The following is a 22,892-nucleotide window of genomic DNA, read 5'->3' as shown; positions in this document are numbered from 1 at the left end:
CAAGTTATGTTGAATTTCTTGGTGCTGTGGTGTTTGTTGTTCTTTTACTTTTGTAATGTAAAAGTTTACAATGTTGATCATGGCTTTACTGCTCGGTACTCTTGTTTGCCTGGAATATTAGACAAGACCTATTCAAATCTTTCTTTTTCTGCACTGGCTTTTCATTTTAATCATCTTCCCTCCCTCGCCAGCATCACTTTGGGATATGTTTCTCTTGGCTGATACTAGTGACAAAAAAATCTTTTACTGATATCTTTAGGAAGATCATTTACACTCTTTCCCTTCCTCACCTTTCTCATAGCATACACTGCTCCTCTCTGCTTTGCCTCCATAGTAATGTTCACACAAGTACAACAAACTCAGTGTGCTCCCAAAAGAATACTTTGCATTAATTAAAATTGAGAATTTAGACTTCAAAAGAAGGCAAGCAAACTAAACACAAATTGTTTTCTAATCTCTGGCAGCAGCTGAGAGTAAAAATAAATAAAGAGCAAATAATTAATAAAACTTGTTTGTACCAGGCAGGGATCAGAGGATAAAATCATTGTGTACCTTTGTCGCCATTCTTCTAAGCACAATATACAAAAGCAGTAATATGGTGTGATCTGCCCTATTCCATCTGCCAACTGGGAGGAGTAACAGAAAAGCAATTAAGAGCATTATAGATTGGGCTCACTGCTTGGAGCTGGAAAGCTCAAGCTAAGCATGCTGTGTTTCTAAATAGAATATAAGAGATGGGCCACGAGACAATAAACAATTCAGCTTTTCTTTGGATACACTGAAAGCCAAGCCACCTGAGGGTAATTAAATAATATAACCCACCTGGTACCCCCAAACTTAGTTGCAGGTGTTCTACCTGCAGATCCCCACCACCGTGGGTTTATGGGCTAGATTGTAGCCTGGAATGCATACCCATACAGGGTTGTAAGGAAGGAGTAATACCTTCTCATACACCTCAGATTCTGGGCATGCAAGGAGAAGCACATTCCTTTCCTCTTCCCTGGAGCAAGGGGCCAGTGAGTGGGCAGAGCTTTGGGTCTGACTCGCCATCACACACCTACTTAACAAACGGAGCTGAGTCAGCACAAGTGATAATCTTTTTATATAAGCCAGCAGCAATTTCTAGCCCCTGAAGTAAAGCAAAAGGGGGGACAGGGAGTGCATTGGGCATGATCATTGCATGAGACTTTGTACTTATTGTATGGTTTTTTTTGCACTCTTGTGGCATTTCTAGTTTTGAGTTTGTGGGTGTTTGCTTGGATTTTGGTATTGGGTTTTGGGATGGCGCTGCTGGAAAACTCGCACCTATTATGTCCTCTTGCATTTATATTTTGGCAGCCAGACTGCCTGTGTTGGCAACCTCTAATAAATGGTTTTGACAAAAATCCTCTGTGTTGGGATTCCTTCTGAGTCCTCTTTACACTCGGCTTCCCAATAACTCAGTTTGACTCCAGACTTCATCACTCAGGTTTATTTTATTTGGCATTCAGCAGTGCTACACTGAGTTGATCAGACTCAAATGTACGGGGGGTGATGCAGGGTACATCACAGCTCCAAAGTTGTACAGAAACCTTCTCCCTTTATGTACGTTTACACATCTCGTTGCATTTACTATACATGGTATCACACATTTTTGGATTGGCTTGCAGAAACCAGTCCCTGTGCAGCATGCTCTGTCCACGCGTTGTCCATGCTTGACCTACTCTTTACCTCATCTCTACATTGCTAATTTATCTTGTCCATTGTTATCATGTTCATAATAAATGGTTTCATGGATGTTCTCCTTATCTTGGCTGGCTCAGATATTCTGTCTTTTTAGCCTCCTGACCTATTTACTTATCTTATTTAGCACAAACATCTTTTTTGTAGCCTGATGATTCATTTACCTCCCTAGTCCTATTTTCCAAAGAATGAAACTTCCCCTAACTCATGTCAGGCCAGGACTTGTGTGTGTGTGTGTGTGTGTGTGTGTGTTCCAAATAGTAGCAGGGAAAACTGTCTCTTAGAAATGGAAAAAATGTATTGGAGTCTCAGATTAAACATTCATGCAATTGTCACTGAGCTAGTTAAACACAATCTCAGTGAGATCCTCCCATTTTTATATTAATCTTGAATAAATAAATACAGAACACTGACATTGTGCCCGGTTTCCGAAGCCTCACTGGCAGGTGGCCTGTACAAGGCCTGTAAAGTACTGTGGCAGCAGGTCCCAATAACATGTGTTGCATTATATACACTGCAGTCCAAACAACTTTGTAGGCAGCACCATCTGTCCTTCTGTTTGGACAAAGGCATATCCCACCACCATCCTTTACCCCACTCAGTGTATAATTAAACCTTCTTCCAGGTGCTCACCAATCAGGAGAGACCTTCATGGAGCAGGGGAATACAGGATAGGTTGAGTCTGCCAAAATTACAGCGCAGACAGACACCCTGTTGATAGCACATTAGTAGGTGGAAACAAAGTATCTACTTATCCGAATCTGAATAGTCTTGATCTCTGGGAATACACTGGCATTGTGCAGGTGCATCTAGCATAGGTGTCCAGGAACTCCCTCTGTAGTTCACCAAGCCCTGTGTATGGAATGATTTTGCTATTTACATACTTGTGTGCACCTTGCGGGGTCACATTATGGGCACATATGGCCCCAACACAATTTGGGAAGCCCGTTCACTGAAAGTCTTCAGTTTTTTGAGGACATTGCTCAGTGCTCATCTTTACTACCCATCAATGAATCAATGTAACAACTTCCTGGCAAACCTCCATCACTGCAGAACTGACAGCTGGTTTGCCAACACTGAACTGATTAGCCAGAGAGGGGGCAGTCAGCTTCCAGTGGGCTACAGCTACAAGTCTATGCAGAAAGTGGGCCAGGTTCTGTCCCCTGATCTGACCTGAATACAATAAAAAAAAAAAACACTTTCTGTGAAATGCTGATCTCATTGCAAACACTTACTGTGGAAAGTTGTTCTTCCATGGCTCAGTTGTTAGAAAGAGGTTTAATTATTGTCATGCTGCAAAATGATGTTAACAAAAATTGGTCAACAGTTCTTAGGACGATTCAGGAGTAGAGAAACTAAACAAGAACAAATCAAAAGTCTTAACTTTCTGATAAGATTCCATATACCAAGTTCTGTTTTTATTTTGGAATCTTTGCAACAATGGTCTTCCATATTTTATTTAATCTTTGATCCTTTGGCTGAAAAAATTGGTATTGGTATTAGTATTGTTTGTTTTAAACATAATGATACAAATTAGAAAGGAATGAAACAAAAAAAGTGTTGAGACCTATTTAAAAGATGACTTGATCCTTTTAAGGTAACAAGTTTTAGAATGAAACAGGAAAATAGAGAAGAAAGACTACCTATTTGAAGTGAATGCGAGACTTTCAATTGACTTCAATAGACCGGATCATGCTCTAAAATAGCAACCTTCATTTAGAGATCTCAAAGCACTTAAACATTAATTAAGAATCACAACTCCCTGGTGAGGTAAACATTGTTGTTCTCATTACACAGGTGGGTAAACTGAGACACAGAGGTTGGGCCAAATCCATGAGATCTTACAAAAAAACCCAATATTTTTCTTGCCCTTTTTGCACCTCAGAAATTTAACTTTTCATTAGTTTCAGTTTTCTGTTTGAGCTGGTTTTCACATTGAATCATGCAAAATTTCAACTATTCGAATCATTTGAGATTTCTATTAACTACATTCCAAAAACGTTGATGTTTAGCTCAAAAGTTGGACCATTTCTGAGTGTATATGGCACTCATTTCTGTTCTCAAATGTAGTTATGTTTAACAGTACAGTGTGTCACCAGTTATGCATAAGATCAAACTCTTTTATCAAATATAAAACAAATTGCTAAACTGAAATGTCGTGGTTATTAAATGAGGTTGTGATTATTTTGGGCAGCCACATGGTTTTCTCATCTTGTCTGTCACACTTGTTCTAATGTATCAACTCAAATTATTATTTTAACCACAGCTGTCATATCCCTACCCCAGTGTCAGAAGCTAGTAATATGGAACAATCCCTTGCTTCAAACATGATTTAAAAAATACGCTATTAGGCCCTTACTCACACAAACCTGTTGGTTTTATAACTAACGCTATTACTGAGTTGGCCCTAGGCATGAGGTTGGTAGGTTTGGGAAGGGTCCAGAGTGCTAGAAGCAATCTTTTTCCCCAGGCCACAGAGAGATAGTGGAGCCATTCCACACCTGGTGACTGGTATGTAACTGCAGCTCTGTGTGTGCCACCACAGTCCTAAAGTGTACTGTCTTTGCTGGGGATTGAGGGGAGAATACAAGGTTCCATTATCCCTTAGCTGTGCGGGGTACATTTTACTATTAAGTCCTGATCCTGCAATCTGATCCACCCATATAGACCTCTGTAGAGTTTTGTGTAGGCATAAAGGTCTGCCCATGTAGACCTGATGCAGGATCAGGTCTGAAGGATATTTTTATGGGGGTGGAAGGAGAGGAGGGAGAATGGGGCGCAGAGGGAGTTAGGGGAGGGAAATGATAGGCATTGCTCCTTTGTGCTGAACATTCTTAACTATGAAAATTCGAACATTGTAGAATTGAATGACGCTAGAGGACAAACTACTGTCCATTATATCATAGAGAGAATGTCCTTTTCTGAGGGAAGAGAGTCGCTTGATGACTTAAATTTGATTTGCTTGTTTGTGACCTAATATCACAGCTTGAATATAAACACAAATTTGTCAGAGTTCAGATTTATGCTTTCCCTGCTGGATTAAAACACTTGTTTTAGGGATTTAGATACATCAAGCTGCTTGTTTGATTTAGGATGTCAAAGCAAATAATGGAGCTCAGGTTATGAACTTTATTATTTTTATCATAAAACTTACTATGCAGTTCATTAATCTACCAGATTTTTGTCTACTTTTCTTAACAATAACCACTTTCCTAGCAGGAATTTTGATGATGTGGCTTTCTGGCATTTAAATATACCACAGGGTTATGTGGTGAAACTGCAAGTAACAGGCAATAAATTGTTCAATCTGTGAAGATAATTCTAGCCCAGAAATGGGATTCGTACAATTTCTTTGCCATTTATATTTTAGCTCTTGCTCTAGTAGTTCAATCATAATTCTCACTATGAAATCATTTTATTTCCCCTCTAGGAAAGAAGCATAATTTCTTTAGACCTACTAAGCATGAGAATCAGAGCTAAGGCAACCACAGGAACCTTAGCTAACCGTCCTTTGTGCCTTCAGAGTCAGATCCTCCACTGGTGTAACTCAGCTTGATTCCATTAGATTTGGCCCTCCAACTTTTAACACATGTGATCTTTTGGCAAGTGAATAGCTTCATATAACAGGCCAAATGCTGCCCTCAGATTCTTGTATTCAGTTCCCACTGAAGCTAATGAGAGTTTTGCGTGTTTATCTGAGGACACAATTTGGCCCTATTTGTCTTGTAATGCCAAGGCAATATGGGACAAATTCATTCCTGGTGTAATTAATTGGCTTCAGCACTTCTGCAGCAGGCATGCACTTGATTCAATTCAACTCAAAGAGATTTCTTACTGCTAGAGGTCCTTAATTTTGTGGTCTTATAATAATATTTATCCAAACTATAGATATTATCTATCTATCTATCTAATATGAAAATAGTTATGATTATATATTTTATATATAGATATGCATATATGTGTTATATATTATATATTTATATATATAAAATCTCCAATTCATGTTCATTACAATGTTCTTTCTAATATGCATCATAACCATGTTTCTTTTTTAAACAGGCAGAACAACCATAAAATACTCACTAAACTACTTATATTGCCTCCTTTTTCTAAACTATGTTCTCTGGCTATAGAGAGATGAATCACCACATCTTCTGCGAGTCTGGGGTTTGCCATCCTCTGTATTATTGCAGACGAATTAGTAACGTATTCCTGATGAGGACATAGATTCTCTGTGGAGTAGTTTAACATTCATGTGTGTATATTCCATGCTCTGAAATATCACACTGGTGTAGCATACATTTTTTTATCTCTGAAATGCAGGGACTCTATGCTATATATCATTCTGGATGTGTGCTTGTGTGAATGAACAAGTGCTCAGTCAGTGAGCGATGTGCTTCTTACACGGAGATTAGGCTGTCTTTGAGAACTGCCTTGTGTGGGATTTTAGCATAGTTTAGAGGAGTTAGTAAATCCTGTGTAACAAGCAACTCCTGTCAGCACTTGTTGAATATGTAACCATCATTCCTTTCCCTGTGTATTGCTCCTTGAAATGTAAGAAGTATGCATGTCTGCTTGGGAGCAAGGCTGTAAGAAGATTCAGGGTATGTCTACACTACGGGGTTATTCTGATTTTACATAAACCAGTTTTGTAAAACAGATTGTATAAAGTGGAGTGCATGCGGCCACACTAATCACATTAATTTCTGGAGCGTTGCACTGTGGGTAGCTATCCCGTAGCTATCCCATAGTTCCCGCAGTCTCCCCCACCCACTGGAATTCTGGGTTGAGACCCCAATGCATGATGGTGCAAAAACAGTGTCGCGGGTGATTCTGGGTAAAGGTCGTCACTCATTCCTTCCTCCGTGAAAGCAATGGCAGACAATCATTTCGCACCCTTTTTCCCTGGATTGCCCTGGCAGACGCCATAGCACGGCAACCGTGGAGCCCATTCAGCTTTTTTTTACTGTCACCGTATGTCTACTGGATGTTGCTAACAGACGCGGTACTGCAGCGCTACACAGCAGCATTCATTTGCCTTTGCAAGATAGCAGAGATGGTTATCAGTGGTTCTGTACCCTCTGCTGCGCCATTGTAAATTGGTGATGAGATGATGGTTATCAGTCATTCTGTACCGTCTGCTGCTGTCATGGGTGCCCCTGGCTGAGGTCGGCTGGGGGCGCAAAGACAAAAATGGGAATGACTCCCTGAGTCAATCTCTCCTTTATGGTATCTAAAAATAGTCAGTCCTGCCTAGAACATGGTGCAAGTGTATTAGAGAACCAGAGAACCAGAGAGCACAGCCGCTCCATGTCAGATCCCGCAGAAATGATGAGCTACATGCCATTCTAGGGGGTACCCCTGCAACAACCGCACCTGTTGCTTCCCTGCTCCCCCAACCCTCCTGGGCTACTGTTGCAGTGTCCCCCCATTTGTGTGATGAAGTAATAAAGAATGCAGGAATAAGAAACACTGATTTTTTAGTGAGATAAAATGAGGGGGAGGCAGCCTCCAGCTGCTATGATAGTCCAGGCAGGACATTAAATGGTGCAGGGGAGAGGAGCCCAGCATCCCACTGCTATGATAGTCCAGGCAGTACAGAATCTTTTCTTTACACATGAAAGGGAGGGAGCTGATGGAGCTCAGCCCCCAGTTGCTATGATGAAGACAGTTACCAGCCGTTCTGTACCATCGACTGGGAATGACCAGGAGTCATTCCTATTTTCACCCAGGTGCTCCCGGCTGACCTCATCTGAGGCCAGCCAGGAGCACTCACGGGCTGATGACGACGACGGATAGCAGTCATATTGTACTGTCTGCCAACGGGGAGGGGAGAGGATACTGCTGTTCGCTGCCGCAGCATCGCATCTACCAGCAGCATTCAGTAGACATAGGGTGACACTGAAAAAAGTCAAGAAACGATTTTTTTCCCTTTTCTTTCACGGGTGGGGGAGGGGTAAATTAACGAGCTATACCCTGAACCACCCTGGACAATGTGTTTGACCCTACAGGCATTGGGAGCTCAGCCAAGAATGCAAATGCTTTTCGGGGACTGTGGGATAGCTGGAGTCCTCAGTACCCTCTCCCTCCCTCCATGAGCGTCCATTTGATTCTTTGGCTTTCTGTTACGCTTGTCACACAGCACTGTTCTGTGGACTCTGTATCATAGCCTGGAGATTTTTTTCAAACGCTTTGGCATTTCGTCTTCTGTAACGGAGCTCTGATAGAACAGATTTGTCTCCCCATACAGCAGTTAGATCCAGTATCTCCCGTACGGCCCATGCTGGAGCTCTTTTTGGATTTGGGACTGCATCAGCACCCGTGCTGATCAGATCTCCACGCTGGGCAAACAGGAAATGAAATTCTAAAGTTCAAGGCGCTTTTCCTGTTTTCCTGGCCACTGCATCCAAGTTCGGATTGCTGTCCTGAGCAGTCACAATGGTGCACTGTGGGATACTGCCAATACCGTCGATTTGCGGCCACACTAACCCTAATCCAATATGGTAATACCGATTTCAGCACTACTCCTCTCGTCAAGGAGGAGAACAGAAACCGGTTTAAAGAGTCCTTTATATCGATATAAAGGGCCTCGTTGTGTGGACGGGTGCAGTGTTAAATTGGTTTAATGCTGCTAAAATCAGTTTAAACGCGAAGTGTAGACCAGGCCTCAGTCTTATACAATAAGCAAGGCACACTCTGCTTTTTCTCTCAAAGAGGCTTTATATTTGTTGGCAGTTTGTTGTTTTCCCGTAATCTAAAATAAATCACTTAGATTGAAAGCCCACATCAGTGATGCTCCATGGGGGCAAATAAAATCAGAATTAGACTGGGAGGCCTGTGCTTTGCTCTAATGTTCAGAGGCCTGAATCAGACACCAGCTGGGCTGCTCAGCTCCCTTGACTTCTTTGTTCCTCACTCTGCCTTTGGCTTGCTCTATGAATCTGGGCAAGTAAATGAATTTCTCTGTAAATTCAGATCAAGATGCCTTTTATGTCCTCTGAATCCACACAGCCTTTCTACCATACTGCACCAAATGCCTCCTTCCTGGATCTGGTCCACCATTCCTCAGCCATCTTTTCCTTTAAGGCTCATAAACACAGAGAGGCATATGAGCTGTAGCCCACGCCCCACCCTTTGTATTCCACTAATAAGATGTGTACAAGTAACCCACAATGATGGAAATAAAACAGGTGTTACATTGCTTTGTCATTCTCCTCCCACCCCAACCTCCTATCACCCTTGTTTGTATATTGTCCAGACAGCAAACTCTGCAGGGTCAGACCTTGTCTCTGAAATCTGTCTGTAAGGCAATTAACATGTTGGAAATATACCAATAATACAGAAGTAATACAGTACTTGTTACTGAGGCATCTTATTTAGAGCTGGAGACTAGGAGTGAGCAGATTTGGATTTTGTTCCTCACTCTGGCTTTGGCTCGCTCTGTGAATCTTGACAAGTAAATGAATTTCTCTGTAAATTTAATCATCTTTAAATTGAGGGTAATTAGATTTATTCACTTTTATAATGGTGAGATTCTTGATTTAAATCTTTGGGATCCTTGGATGAAAAGTGCTATAACTGAAAGAGGCCCCAGTCCTGGAGCTGGCTCCATACAGGCTCAATGTCTGTCTTCAGGAGCTAGTTGTAGTATCAAGGCCTTACTTGTATTTTCTTTCGTGTTTTTTTTCCTCAAGTATATTTTGTACACTATTTATTTTATGGTTCACTATTTTATGGTTCACTATTCACTATGGTTCACTGAGTTGATAACCTCAGTTCAGATAGTAAAATATATTACCAGACCACTAAGACTCATTGCTCACTTTAATTATTTTTTGGGACTTTTGTTTGGGCTATTGCATTGGCTTTTAAAACACTGTTCTTTTAAGTTTATTTTCAGAGATTTTAGTGGTCGGTAAATGTTTTTCAGGATTGATACATTACTTTGTGATAGCACTATTCACTTATGTTTCTTTTGGTCTATTATTCTGTTGTTCTTATGTTTAATCAACTAAATATCTGCACATAAAGTTCACTCAGTAAATTGGTGGTAGAGCTGGAGAGAAATCCCAGAGTCACAGCCACAAGGAACACCTCCTTTTCTGCAGCAAGTGGTACAAACTATAAATATATTATTTTTTCTTTGGATTTGACATTTTAAAAGCATGTCCATATAATGCTCTTAGTGTACTGATAATAATTAAGTTTTCAATAACCACTCAGTGGCATAAATACAAATGAATTAACTCCACCTACCAGCAGCCTTCAATAATCAAAGGGAGGTAACAATTTATCTCAGGCAGCAGATAATAAATTAGAAAAAATCCAGAAAAGCCTTTCATTCCTAAAGCATAATTAGTAACATACCCTCATCCTTCCTCCAAAAGCCCTATCTAACAAGAGGTTTTCCTTGCAAAGTAGTCATAGATTAGAAGGCCAAAAGGGACCATTATGATCCTCTAGCGTGACCTGAATCACACAAGCCAAAGGACCTCATCCAGTAATTTCTGTTTCAAGCTCATAACTTCTATCTGAGCTACCGCTTGTCTTTAAAAAAGATATCCAGTCTTGATTTTAAAGACTTTACAGATATTTCATGTACTCCCATATAAGGGCTATATTCCAGATTTAGAAAAAGCCAAATACTGCAGCTCTCAGCACACTGTAACTTTGTTACTATGCCAGTTAGTCTTTTGAGACCTCTCAAATATAAATCAGACTTTACAAATCTAAATTTCTCATCCAACATGTAGATCATGAACTTTGTAGGTTGGCAATTCTTGCTCACATGTACAGAGGTCACCAATTTTGCAGTTATGAAGGCATTTCTCCTATTGATCTTGCTGGGTTTCATCATCTTTTGGAGATAGTGGGTTAGATTTAAATCTGATTTACACTGTGTCATAAACAGATAGTTAAGGGTTAATGTCTCTTTTACCTGTAAAGGGTTAAGAAGCTCAGTAAACCTGGTTGACACCTGACCAGAGGACCAATAGGGGGACAAGATACTTTCAAATCTTGGTGGAGGGAAGTTTTTGTTTGTGCTCTTTGTTTTGGGTGTTGTTTGCTCTTGGGACTAAGAGGGACCAGACGTCAATCCAGGCTCTCCAAATCTTTCTAAACCAGTCTCTCGTGTTTCAAAATTGTAAGTAACCGCCAGGCAAGGCGGATTAGTTTTATTTTTGTTTTCTCAACTTGTAAATGTCCTATTTTTGCTGAGAGGATTTTACCTCTGTTTGCTGTAACTTTGAACCTAAGGCTAGAGGGGGTTCCTCTGGGCTATACGAATTTGATTACCCTGTAAAGTATTTTCCATCCTGATTTTACAGAGATGATTTTTACCTTTCTTCTTTAATTAAACGCTTTCTTTTTAAAAACCTGATTGATTTTTCCTTGTTTTAAGATTCAAGGGGATTGGATCTGGACTCACCAGGGATTGGTGGGGGAAAGGAGGAGGGTGGTTAATTTCTCCTTGTTTTAAGATCCAAGGGGTTTGGATCTGTGTTCACCAGGGAATTGGTGAAGTCCCTCAAGGCCACCCAGGGAAGGGAGAGTTTTGGGGGGACAGGAAGTGCTCCAAACACTGACTTCTGGATGGTGGCAGTGTACCAGATCTAAGCTAGTAATTAAGCTTAGAAGTGTCCATGCAGGTCCCCACATTTGTACGCTAAAATTCAGAGTGGGGAAGGAACCTTGACATACTGGTATATGTCAGTGAACTAACTCCAGTTACTTACACCACTGTAAATAATATCAGAGCCTGCCTCCTTGAGTAGGCATTGACTGTGATGTTCCGTTGACCGTATATCACGTAATCAGTTTCCTGAGACTTCAGGGAGGCAATGTAGACCTCTGTCCTCCCCATCTTCTTACCTGTTTCTAGTACAAGAGCCCATGAATATTATGTTCACTGCATATACATAGAGGAAATAGTAAAGCCGAATACTCTTGCTGGAAGTTGCATTGTAACACCACTTTATTTCTTAGAATTCAAAACGATAACACACAAGAACCCAAGAACAGATTTCGTGCTATACCTCTTAGATGATAAAAAATTTTGAGACTAATATCTTCCTGTTAATGGAAAGTCAACAAAGGTTCTCTAATAGGAGGCTGCAAATCTTAAAATCCCAGCTCTGCTATTCAGCAAATCACCAGTGACTAAGGATTCTGGGTTGGGGGTTTGTTGTGGTAGGAGCCTTGCAGGCATATCTGACATGAATGCATAGAGCCATCCTTCCACACTTCCTGCCCGCTTCATTCTTGCCAGCAGGTAAAGGATGAACTTTTCCAAGAATCTCAATTCCTTGTCTACTCAAAAGAGTGGAGTCAGCCTGGAAAGACAGTATGATGTATGTCTTCTAGCCTACAGCTGCATTTGAATGTCAGTTAATATCTCTGATCTCCAGCTTTACCCCCAGGAAAACCGGAATCATAACATACACATTTGTAATGCCTAGACCATCCCTGACAAGTGTTTGTTTAATGTGTTCTTAAAAATGTCCAGTGGTGGGGATTCCACAACCTCCTTTGGTAACCTATTCCAGTACTTAACTATCCTTATAGCTAAGAGTTTTTCCCTAACAACTAATCTAAATATCCCTTGCTGCAGATTAAGCTGATTATTTCTTGTCCTACCTTCACTGGACATGGAGAACAATTGATCACCATCCTCTTTATAAATAGTCTTCAAATATGTGAAGGGTTGTATAAGATCCTCCCTCAGTCTTCTTTTCTCAAGGCTAAACATACTCAGGTTTGTTTTTTGGGTTTTTTTAAACCTCTCTTCATAGGTCAGGTTTCCTAAACCTTTTATCATTTTTGTTGTTTTCCTCTGGATTCTCTCCAGCTTGTGCACATTGTTCCTGAAATGTATCATGCAGAACTGGACACAGTACTCCAGCTGAGGCCTCACCAAGGCTAAGTTGAGTAGGACAATTCCTCCCATGTCTTACATGCGAGACTCCTGTTAATACACCCAGAATTATATTAGCCTTTTTCATAACTGGCTCATACTCAATCTCTGATCCACTATAAACCCCAGCTCCTTTTCTCCAGTGCTATGTCAGTTATTTATCCCCATTTTGTATTTGTGTATTTGATTTTTTTCTTCCTGAGTGTAGTACTTTGCACTTGTCTTTATTAAATGTGAATACCCACTTCATCAGCTGTATTCACCCACGAAAGCTCATGCTCCGATACATCTGTTAGTCTGAAAGGTGCCACAGGACTCTCTGTTGCTTTTTACAGATCCAGACTAACACGGCTACCCCTCTGACACTTGTCTTTATTGAATTTCATTTTGTTGACTTCAGACCAAACTTCCAATTTATCCAGGACCTTTTGAATTCTAATCCTGATCCCCAAAGTGATTTTAATTCCTCCCAGCTTGGTGTCATCCATAATTTTTATAAGCATACCAGGCACACCATTATCCAAGTCATTCATGAAAATATTGACTAGTGCTATGCCTAGGACAGTCCCCTGCAGGACCCCATTGATATGTCCTCCCAGTTTGTCTGTGAACAGAATATTAGGAGAAATATTTAATTTACTCATTACAACAATGTGCATGACTTCAGTCTCATTTTGGTGACAAACAACCAAAAAATTGAGGGGAAAAATAAACTAATTTGAAGACACGATGAATTATTTCTACTTCTGTTTATGAGGCAAGTAAAACCAAATCTCACTAATGTATCCCTCCCTACCATGGCTTCCTTTAGTTGGTTTTAAAAGCACAATAGCGCTTTGAAATGTGGTTGTTCACTGTAGCTGAAAAAGAGAATGATATAACAATACCTAATATTTTAATTTGACTTTCCAAGCACAGCTGTGCTATGATAGCTCATATCTCACTTGTAGCACACACCACACAACCTCTTTTTGTGAGGAGCAGCCTAGTTATTTCAGCATTGGTCTCTATGCCCAGTAAACCCCATCTGAGATGTATAACACTGCGTGATGCTAATCAATATTCCAAACATACTGTGCAATAGCTAAGTGTTATGGGCAGCATACCAAATATGGCAAGAATGTGTCTTGACTATCCCATTTTCCTTCCTGATTGCTCTTCCTCTGGGGATACAGTTTGACTCATGCCTTGTATACGCTGGTAATTACCCAACTGCAGCCATTAATGTAGTTTTACGTTGTGCAAACACCTAGTGCAGATAAGGAAATTTTCAATAGTGGCACTAAGCCCTGCTTGAAACAAAAGAAAACAAGGAGTTTGCACTGGGGCAGCCATACCAATGGCTGAAATCAGGAGCAATTCCCATTGTAGACAGTGCCTGGGGCATATTAAAATGGAGCTATCAGAATCCACAGGGGTTCTAATCTCTATTACACCAAAGACTGAAGAGCTAGCGCTTGCCCTGACCTTTAGATTTTCCCCCAATTATGTATTTTTCTCCAAAGGAAGATGATAATAATACTACCTAGCCCTTATGTAGTGCTTTTCATCAGTAGATCTCAAAGCACTTTGTAAAGGAGGTCAGTACAATTATCCCCATATTATGGATGGGCAAAGAGAGGCACAGATGCTTTTCTATTCAGTAACTCCTCATTTTAAGTTGTCCCAGTTAATGTTGTTTCGTTGCTCATTCATTTGGGAACATGCTCATTTAAAGTTGTGCAATGCTCCAGTCTTACATTGTTTGGCTGCCTGCTTTCTCCACAGCTGGCAGCCTCCCTGCACCTCTCCCTCCCCACCCCCCCGCGCGCCTCCTGCCCGCTGGCAGACCCCGCGGATCAGCATTTTCCCCCTCCTCCACCCCTCGCCCGCGGCAATCAGCTGGCTTGCGGCATTTTGGGGACAGGAGCAAGGAGGGAGGACTCGGTGCACAGGCTCCCCCATCTCCCTGCCTCCCCAACACCACAAACCAGCTGATTTCCCTGGCAGGAGGTGGGGGGGGAGGGAGGAGGAGCTTGTGTGCTGACTCCTCACTCCTTCCCCCTCCCTCCTGCCCTCTAAACATCGCAAGCCAGCTGATTGCCCCAGACAGGAGGGAGGGGGGAGGAGCAAGGACTCGGCATGCCTCCCCCCCTCCCTCCCCTGCCTCCTGCTGGTGGCAATCAGCTGCTTGTGGCATTTAGGAGGGATGGAGGAGGAGCAAGGATGCAGCATGGGAAGTAAAGGGGAAGGAGGTGCGGGGGGAAAGAGGCAGGTCAAGGATGGGGGAAGGGGGAAAGGGGTGGCATTGGCAGGCTGAGGTTGAGCCCCCTGCCCCTGGCGCTTGCAGAGTAGGGGAAGCTGCCACTGCTGCACAAGGTGCTTCTCTTAGCCTACTGCATCTTCAGCCTCCTTGCCTGCCTCATCTCCAGTGCCAGTGGGCTGTGCCTGTGTGAGGTAAGGCAGGGGCACCTCCCAACTATAGTACTGTACTGTATGTACAGGATGTTTGTAAACACACAGCACGTGCATACTACTCCCCGTCCCCCAGCATAATATTAAATTGCTTGTTTAAAATTGTTTAAAATGTATATTATGCCTTTTGTCTGGCCAAAAAAAAAAAAAAATTCCTGGAACCTAACCCCGCCATTTACATTAATTCTTATGGGGAAATTGGATTTGCTTAACATCATTTCACTTAAAGTCGCATTTTTCAGGAACATAACTGCAATGTTAAGTGAGGAAATACCATACTTCGTAATAATTTAATTTTAGAACTCTAAATATCCTTCGTTTTCTCCCTCAAAAAAAAAATTGACTCGAGGTCACTCATCATCCCAGATAAAGAAGCAGCAACCATTTTAAGAGCTCCAGATATTTTTTATAGTGTCATTGATCAGTGAATATTTAGCAGTGAAAATCTGGTAGCAGTTAAGCGTACTGTTTGATTTCCCAAAGGCGATAGAATATATTTGGAGTAGAACAGAGGGACATTTCAAAATATTTTCTACAAAAATATCCTCCTCTTCACTCTTGCTGCCATGTCTTACTGCTTGCTTTGCCTGCAGGTAAGCGGTAGCAGTCAGATGGAGACATTATTTTGATATGAGTAGAAATCATTTTATTTTAATTAACAAGTATTCACCTGTTCAGATGGACAGAATTCTTTCTCGGGGCTAGAAAGAATTGGACATTAACATCCACTGGTCTTCAGCTAATCTCAGTATATTTTTTTGTATTTTATCTTTTCCAATTAAATTAGATGATTATGACATTGCTGAGTGTGGCAAATCTCAGTAATAATGAGTTAATGCTCATGGAATTTCAGCAGAGAAGGAGCTTCTTGTTATGCTGAATTCCTGGCTTTTCAGTGGCCAATTTCAGGATTGCAAACAGGTGACTTCCTGCAGAGAGATTTTTACCAGGGCATAGGAGATAACATTACTAAATATATTTCTGGTGGTGTTTCTGCATGCGCGTGTGTGTGTTCATATGCATGTGCATAATGTGTATAAAAATAACAAACATTTCCTCCTGTGTTTATACATATATATGCATCTATGTATGTGCATGTATATATACACACACACACGCATGTATATGTATACACAGCAAAAAAAACTATTTACATAGATATTGTATGTGCATGTGCATGCACACACACACACTTGTCTGCTGCAAACAATCAGCTAAGATGATGACAAAATAACGTTCATTATATCTGACTATTATCTAAAACCAAGCAAAGAAACTGATCAGGGGAGCTTTGTGCAAAGGAAAGACTGCTCCAAAATCCAAATTTACTCCAGATTTCTGTGCCCTCCCAAATCTCCTTCACAGCTTCTCTACATTCAGCTTTTTATTCTCCTTCTTCCTATTTTCCCCTCACCTTTAAACTCTTCCACTCACCTGTGCTACTCCCAACGACTCTAGCTCCATCACCTCCATACTAATTAGTTACATTCTCTATCCAGGCTGACTAGGCAGCTGTTACCCTCCCTCAGCCATGTTCCCTTTCCCCTGCCCTGCTAGCCTTAAAGGAGGAGTGCAAAGTAATACTGAATCCTCCATTGGGGGAATTTCAGCTGCAGGATGCTGAAGTACGTTTAGAATTCCCCAAATGTAGTTCTACATTCCCTATGCTGCAGCAGTAGAATTACTGTTTATTCCTCATGACTAGTCAGCAATAACATCCTCTTTGCAATAGTACTGTATGAGGCAATATGATCTAGAGCAGTGGTTCACAAACTTTTTTTTCCATGGACTACTTGAAAATTGCTGAGGGTCTCGGCGGACCACTTAATGATCTTTCCAAATGTTGCTTGTACCATTAGCTAACTATTGTAAAGAACTTATTAAAAAAATTAATAATAAACTTGTTGTGTTCTACAAATAAAAGCACACAACTCATATTTTAATATCAGTAGTCTTACTTTTCTAATGGGATGTGTGTGTTCTCTCTCTGGCGCTGGGAAGGGGGGGCGTCTCTTCCTCTCTCCCCCGCTGTGGCAGCCTCTCAGCTGGGACTGGGAAGGAGAGGGGTATCTCCCCCATCACAGCAGCCCCCGAGCTGAGGCTGGGAAGGAGGGCCGTCTCTCCCCGGCAGCCGCAGCCCTGGAGCTGGGGAAAGTCACCTCTTTTTCTGGCTGCTGCAGCCCTGCATATCCCAAATTCCCCCCACCCTCACTTCTCCCCCCACTGCCCCCTCCTACCTAGCTCATATTCCCCCCAAGGCCACCACCTCACCTTACATGTGCACCTTCTCCAGGGTCCAGGCATCTATTTAATGGATCCACACCTGCGCAGCTCCACTAATTAGGTGGGTGGCCCTTCATTCTCTCGTGCAGCCACCCAGGCATGCACCTTAGAGGGAACTAACCGCGAACCACCTGAAATGGTGCTCCACAGTTTGAGAACCTCTGATATAGAGGCCTGCTCTTGGAATTGGGAGCCAGGAGCTCCTCACTTCTGATCCCAGCTCTGCTATTTGGCCTTGGAGAAACAAACAGATTCACCCATCTGTAAAATATGGGTAATAATAAGGAACCTATTGTACCTCCCTGTAGGGGGGTGCTCTGAGGTCTAGAGAGTTTGTCAATGCTATTTTTATAAAGCACTTGTGCAGCCACAAAGCATTGTGAAACCACATCAGTATTGGAATGTCAAATGGTTCAGGTTACGATACACAGAATGAATATGCATTGCTAGAGTAAGTGTTTGCAAGTATTTTGTCAATGTTTATAAATCTAGAATATATTTTAATTATTATAGAAGTGTAGTTTGGTTTGTAAGCTGTGTTGTTTCTTCCCCCACAGGACTATCTACTGTGTGGGTTTTGTTATATTTATTTAAATGATTACTTAAAATCACAGCCTTAGTGTTTCCACCTATGTTAAGATCAGTTACTCTGGACTGGATCATCTGAAGTTGCAAGTGCTCTCCATTCCCATTGAAATCAGTGCCTCACGTTCATGATGCCACAACATCTGAGTCATTACCAGAGCTTAGCTGTTCTGTTTTGAATATGTATGAGAAGCTGTTCAAAAAAATGCTAAATATAGCAAAAAACTACACGATATTTTCGCTGAGAACACACACACACACACACACACGTTTTGCAAAGTCTGAAACTGTGAATTATGTAAAAATTCATACTGTATTAATTGACGAAAATATCATTCATACATTATCATTCAGGAATCAATATGCAAAGCCAAAAGCAAAATTGCTTTGTGGGATGTTAGATGTAAGAAATGTAACATTAATGACTTCTGAAAGGCTTTGTCTAGTCTCATAAGCTGGAATGCACGCTGTCCCCAATCATTGAGAAACAAGCTTCAAATTTAGGTTCCCAAAATCAAAGGTGACAGTATAATTTATAATTCTGCATTCCTTCTGAAAAAGGATTGGGACTCTGAAGCTGCAGACTGTTTCAGGGTGGTACAACTGAGACTGAGCAGCAATAAGAAATGATTGCCCTGTGATGAATATGAACTACAGGGAACCTCATGTGAATGAATGTTTGTCTCTTGCATTTTGGAGAGTGTTCATCATGTCCATCGTGTAGCATTTCGTCACTGGCGATCCTCGAGATCCATGTCAAATCCCCAGTTGTGAGTTTCTATGCTCCATTTCATTTCTGTCTGACATATTCCAGATTAATCCTTTTTTTGCCCTATGAAATGATGGGTAGGTCTTATGTGCTTTAAGTGTATCTGTCACTTAACATGAACAGCATACAGAACTCATTGTAGCAGTGGAAGTTTACCAGGCTGAGGCTGAGGCCATAATATCCAATGTCCTGTTGCCTTCCATTCACTTGCAAATCTGGCATTTAGGGCATTGAAAGAAGGTTGCAGGTGCAAGGAGCACTCACCTTTTGAGCACCTCCTGATGCCTGCAGTACTGCAGGCCTTTTCCCACTCCTTACACCCCCCAATAGGTTGTCGACCTTGCTTGAAGGATCTTCAGGGCCTTGGACTTCCATCCGGGTCACACAATCAAAATGAACCTCTCTCAGGGACCACAGAGCCCCTTCACTCTGGCTTCCCAACAAGCCTTGTCCCCTTCTCAGGGTTTACACCACTTCACTGGTGGTTGGTGCGGGAACCCAGTCTGGTCCTCTACTCTAGGTTCCAACCCAGGGACCCTATAAACGGCATTCATGTATTTCTCACTTCATTTTGTTGCTGCTACTTCTCTGGGCCTCTTCCCACCTGGCCCCTTTATTTTCACCCCTTACCTCAGGGTTAAAGTTCTCGGTCCTCTCTATCTCAGCTTAAGAAAATACATCCAGAACCAAACTCTGGTTATTTTTGAGTTCTTGTGGCTAGAGAGGAGCACCCTTCCTTGCCCCTGTGGTAGCAGTTCAGTTCTTGGCTGGGAAGGCCCCACATCTCCTTTTATCTTAGCCTACTGGACTCTGATTGTCTGAATCCATGAGGTCTCCCTAGGCAGACCCACCTTTGCTGCTCCTTTCTTGGGGCTGAGTGTAGTAGGACTGGTGAGACCCGACTTTGATTACTGTGTGCAGTTTTGGTCTCCCATGTTTAAGAAAGAAGAATTCAGACTGGAATGAGTGCAGAGAAGGGCCACTAGAATGATCAGAGGAATGCAGAACCTGTCTTACAAGAGGAGACTTAAGAATCTTGGCTTGTTTAGCCTAACCAAAAGAAAGCTGAGGGGAGATATGTTTGCTCTGTATAAATACATCAGAGGATAACTACCAGGGAGAGAGAAGAGTTATTTAAATTAAGGGCCAATGCTGGCACAAGAACAAAGGGCTATAAACTGGCTATCAACAAGTTTAGGCTTGAAATTAGAGGAAGGTTTCTAATGATCAGAGGAGTGAAGTTCTGGAACAGCCTTCCAAGGGGAGTGGTGGGGCCAAAAAAATCTAACTGGTTTCAAGACTGATCTTGATATGTTAATGGAGGGGGTAGTATGATGAGGTAGCCTACAATGGCATGTGGCCCACCTGGGACTCCTAGTAGCAAATATCTCCAATGGCCGGAAATTGTAACTCAGAGCCCTTCTCAACTAGAGTCCTACAGTGAATTCTTTCCCAGCTGGTGGGTCTTGCCGACATGGTTAGGATCTAACTGATCACCATAGTTGTGGTCGAGAAGAAATTTTCACCCATGTCAGAGTAGCAGAGACCCTGGGGGATTTTCACCTTTCTCTGCAGCATGGGGCATGGGTCACTTGCTGGGTTGAAAAAGAGTAAATGGTGGATACTCTTTAACTTGAACCCTTTAAGTCATGACTTGAGGAGAGGTTACAGGCATACTACAGGAGTGGGTGGGTGAGGTACCGTGGCCTGTGATGTGCAGGAGCTGAGACAAGATGATCTCAATGGTCCTTTTCAGCCTTAAGGTCTATGAGTCTAGACATTTGTTCCTCGTGTCTGATATCAGATATGCAATCCAAAATAATGGAGTAATACTTTATCTTGTTTACACTGTTAATAAATGTACCTGTTACCTTTTGAAATAAGCCCTACAATACAAAATGATATCATTTTGAAGTTAAATTATGGTGTCTGTAGCAAAGAACTGTCTTACATGTTCCTTCATCACAGTATCAAATTTAGCCATTAACTCGACTTGGCCTAAGAAGTTACCATTTCCACACCGGTTACATTTTTCCATGGAACCACAAAATGCTAAGTGAAGAACAATGGCCACAGTTCTTTCAAATACACCTCACAAGTGTTGTCTCTCAATTTCGAACAATGATTATGAAGTCTGGTCAACTGCAGATTCAGTTTTCAGTTGTAGTTCCAATTCTCTCCACTTCACCATATTTCCAATGTGAAGAACATGGATTTTCTCATGAGTTTTGAGAGTTATGTTTTGAGGGAACACCACCATCCATGAGATGATGCTTATCAACACCAAATACTTTCAGCAAAAATAATGCATCCACTTTACTTGACTACATGAGCCAGTGCCATTGTATATTTCCTCCATTTTTAAATTTTCTTCCATTGTGACTTGGAAAACTTTTACCTTTAATTTGCAACAGTCCATGTTTCACTTTGGCTGGTCTTTTGTCATCTATGAACTTGGGCCATGTTGGGGGATCACTGATGTTTAAAAGGGATACTGGAATTAGTAGCACGTCTTCTGAATTGTGGCCACTCTCTCCCACTGGTTGCGATATAGTGGTGTGACTGCCAGAGGTTTCTTGCTCCTTATTTTCTTCATGCACCTCTAGACTTTTTTCTTGGTTGGTTTCCTGGACTGATTCTACATTCAAAGAAGTGTCAGGAGTCAAAAACCTCTCAAGTGCACCTTTATGTCTCTTAATCTGCTTCTTTTTCTCCTTTTTTGCTGCACCTGATGAAAATTTTCTAAAACTTCCTGCCATCTTGTGAAACAGGGCTAGTGCTAAAGGGCAAAAATGGGAGTGAGGTGATGCACATCCAGCCTCCTCCCACACACACACCCCAACCCTTTTGTTTACTCTCTCTCATTATTATACAATATCAAGAGGACATTCAACTAAATTAAAAGGCAATCCATATATTGAATTGAAAGGCAAATTTTAGGCTCCCCCTGGAGCAAGGGCTGTGAGGCCCTCTCCCTCCCTTATCTAGTGATCTTGACTGCAGCCTTGGAGCACTACAGTACAGCCGATAAATAATATACGTCCCTATTGAGTTTGTTAGTCTTCACAATGAAAGAGCATTCATATCTATGATTCTATACCAAAAGATGTAATTAACATAGTTGATTTGCTCTGTATTTTAAAACAAGCTGTCCATGTATTTTATTAACTTTCTAAAGAGAACAAAGTCACCTCTGCTAAACAGTTTGTAGATTGGTGATGACCTCCTCACGCAAGAATTCACTTGCAATGATGAGGCCAATGGTGCAGGTTCATGTCAGATGGTTATTTTTGGTAATCACTGCGTAGAGTGTCTTTCAGCTTCCAACCCCTAGATACACAGACTATCCATCAGAGCCTCATGGTACAAATACAGCACTTAAAGTAAAAGAAAGCAGATTAGGGATGGGTAAACCCACTCAGAAACATAAAAGCCATCCTCTCTCCCTGAAAGCTTAAACCAAACTCCAGCATTTTTTAATGTTGAGATATAGACTGTAAGTTCTTTGGGGCTGTGACATTTATTTTTGGTCTGGGTTTGTACAGTACTTAGAACAATGGGGTTCTGGTCCCTGACTGGGGCTTGTAGGTGCTGTCACACTACAAATAATGAATAATAGGAACTCAGTAACACACTGAATAAAAGTGTTCAACACCCTGACTCAGCGACAGCTCAAGGTGCTAATCAATATGAGTAAAGATGGTAGAATCTGGCCCTTAATTTGATGAGCGAGATTAGCTAATGAGCTCAGTCATTTCCCTCCCAGCAGACAACCTATGCAAATACCTGCTGGAGAGGAGCAGGTCAGTGGCTTGCTCTGTCCCCCGCAACTCTTCACAGAAGAGTGAGGGAAATAGAAACTGATTAGATTTCCCCCACACTCTCATACCCCTACTCTTACCTGATGTTACAGGGCTGGCTCTCTTCTCCTGTTTCCTTTTGGATTTGGCTTGTAGACCTGCTCACCTTAAATCACCAAAAGCGGTTATCTTTTGTGAACAGAGCCTAGGGCGACCAGACAGCATGTGTGAAAAATCAGGCCAGAGGGTGGGGGATAATAGGAGCCTCTATAAGAAAAAGCCCCAAATATCAGGACTGTCCCTATAAAATCATGACATCTGGTCACCCTAACAGAGCCTCTGCAGCAGTTCTTGGGTGGCATGG

General features: G+C 41.8%; 1 long non-coding RNA gene across 1 annotated transcript; it reads right to left on the bottom strand.

Annotated features, from left to right (window-relative positions):
* Positions 1-18,255: 18,255 nt before the first annotated feature.
* LOC127049823 (uncharacterized) lies at positions 18,256-22,251 on the bottom strand. Its single transcript, XR_007774080.1, has 2 exons — positions 21,920-22,251; positions 18,256-21,366 (listed from the first exon to the last, which is right to left on the bottom strand). It is a non-coding gene; the product is annotated as an uncharacterized LOC127049823 (long non-coding RNA).
* Between the last annotated feature and the right edge of the window lie 641 nt (positions 22,252-22,892).

The sequence above is a fragment of the Gopherus flavomarginatus genome, chromosome 4, assembly GCF_025201925.1.
Source record: "Gopherus flavomarginatus isolate rGopFla2 chromosome 4, rGopFla2.mat.asm, whole genome shotgun sequence".
Taxonomy (NCBI): Eukaryota; Metazoa; Chordata; order Testudines; family Testudinidae; genus Gopherus; species Gopherus flavomarginatus.
The sequence above is the reverse complement of the archived record's forward strand: the minus strand, read 5'-3'. Positions and strand labels throughout refer to the sequence as shown.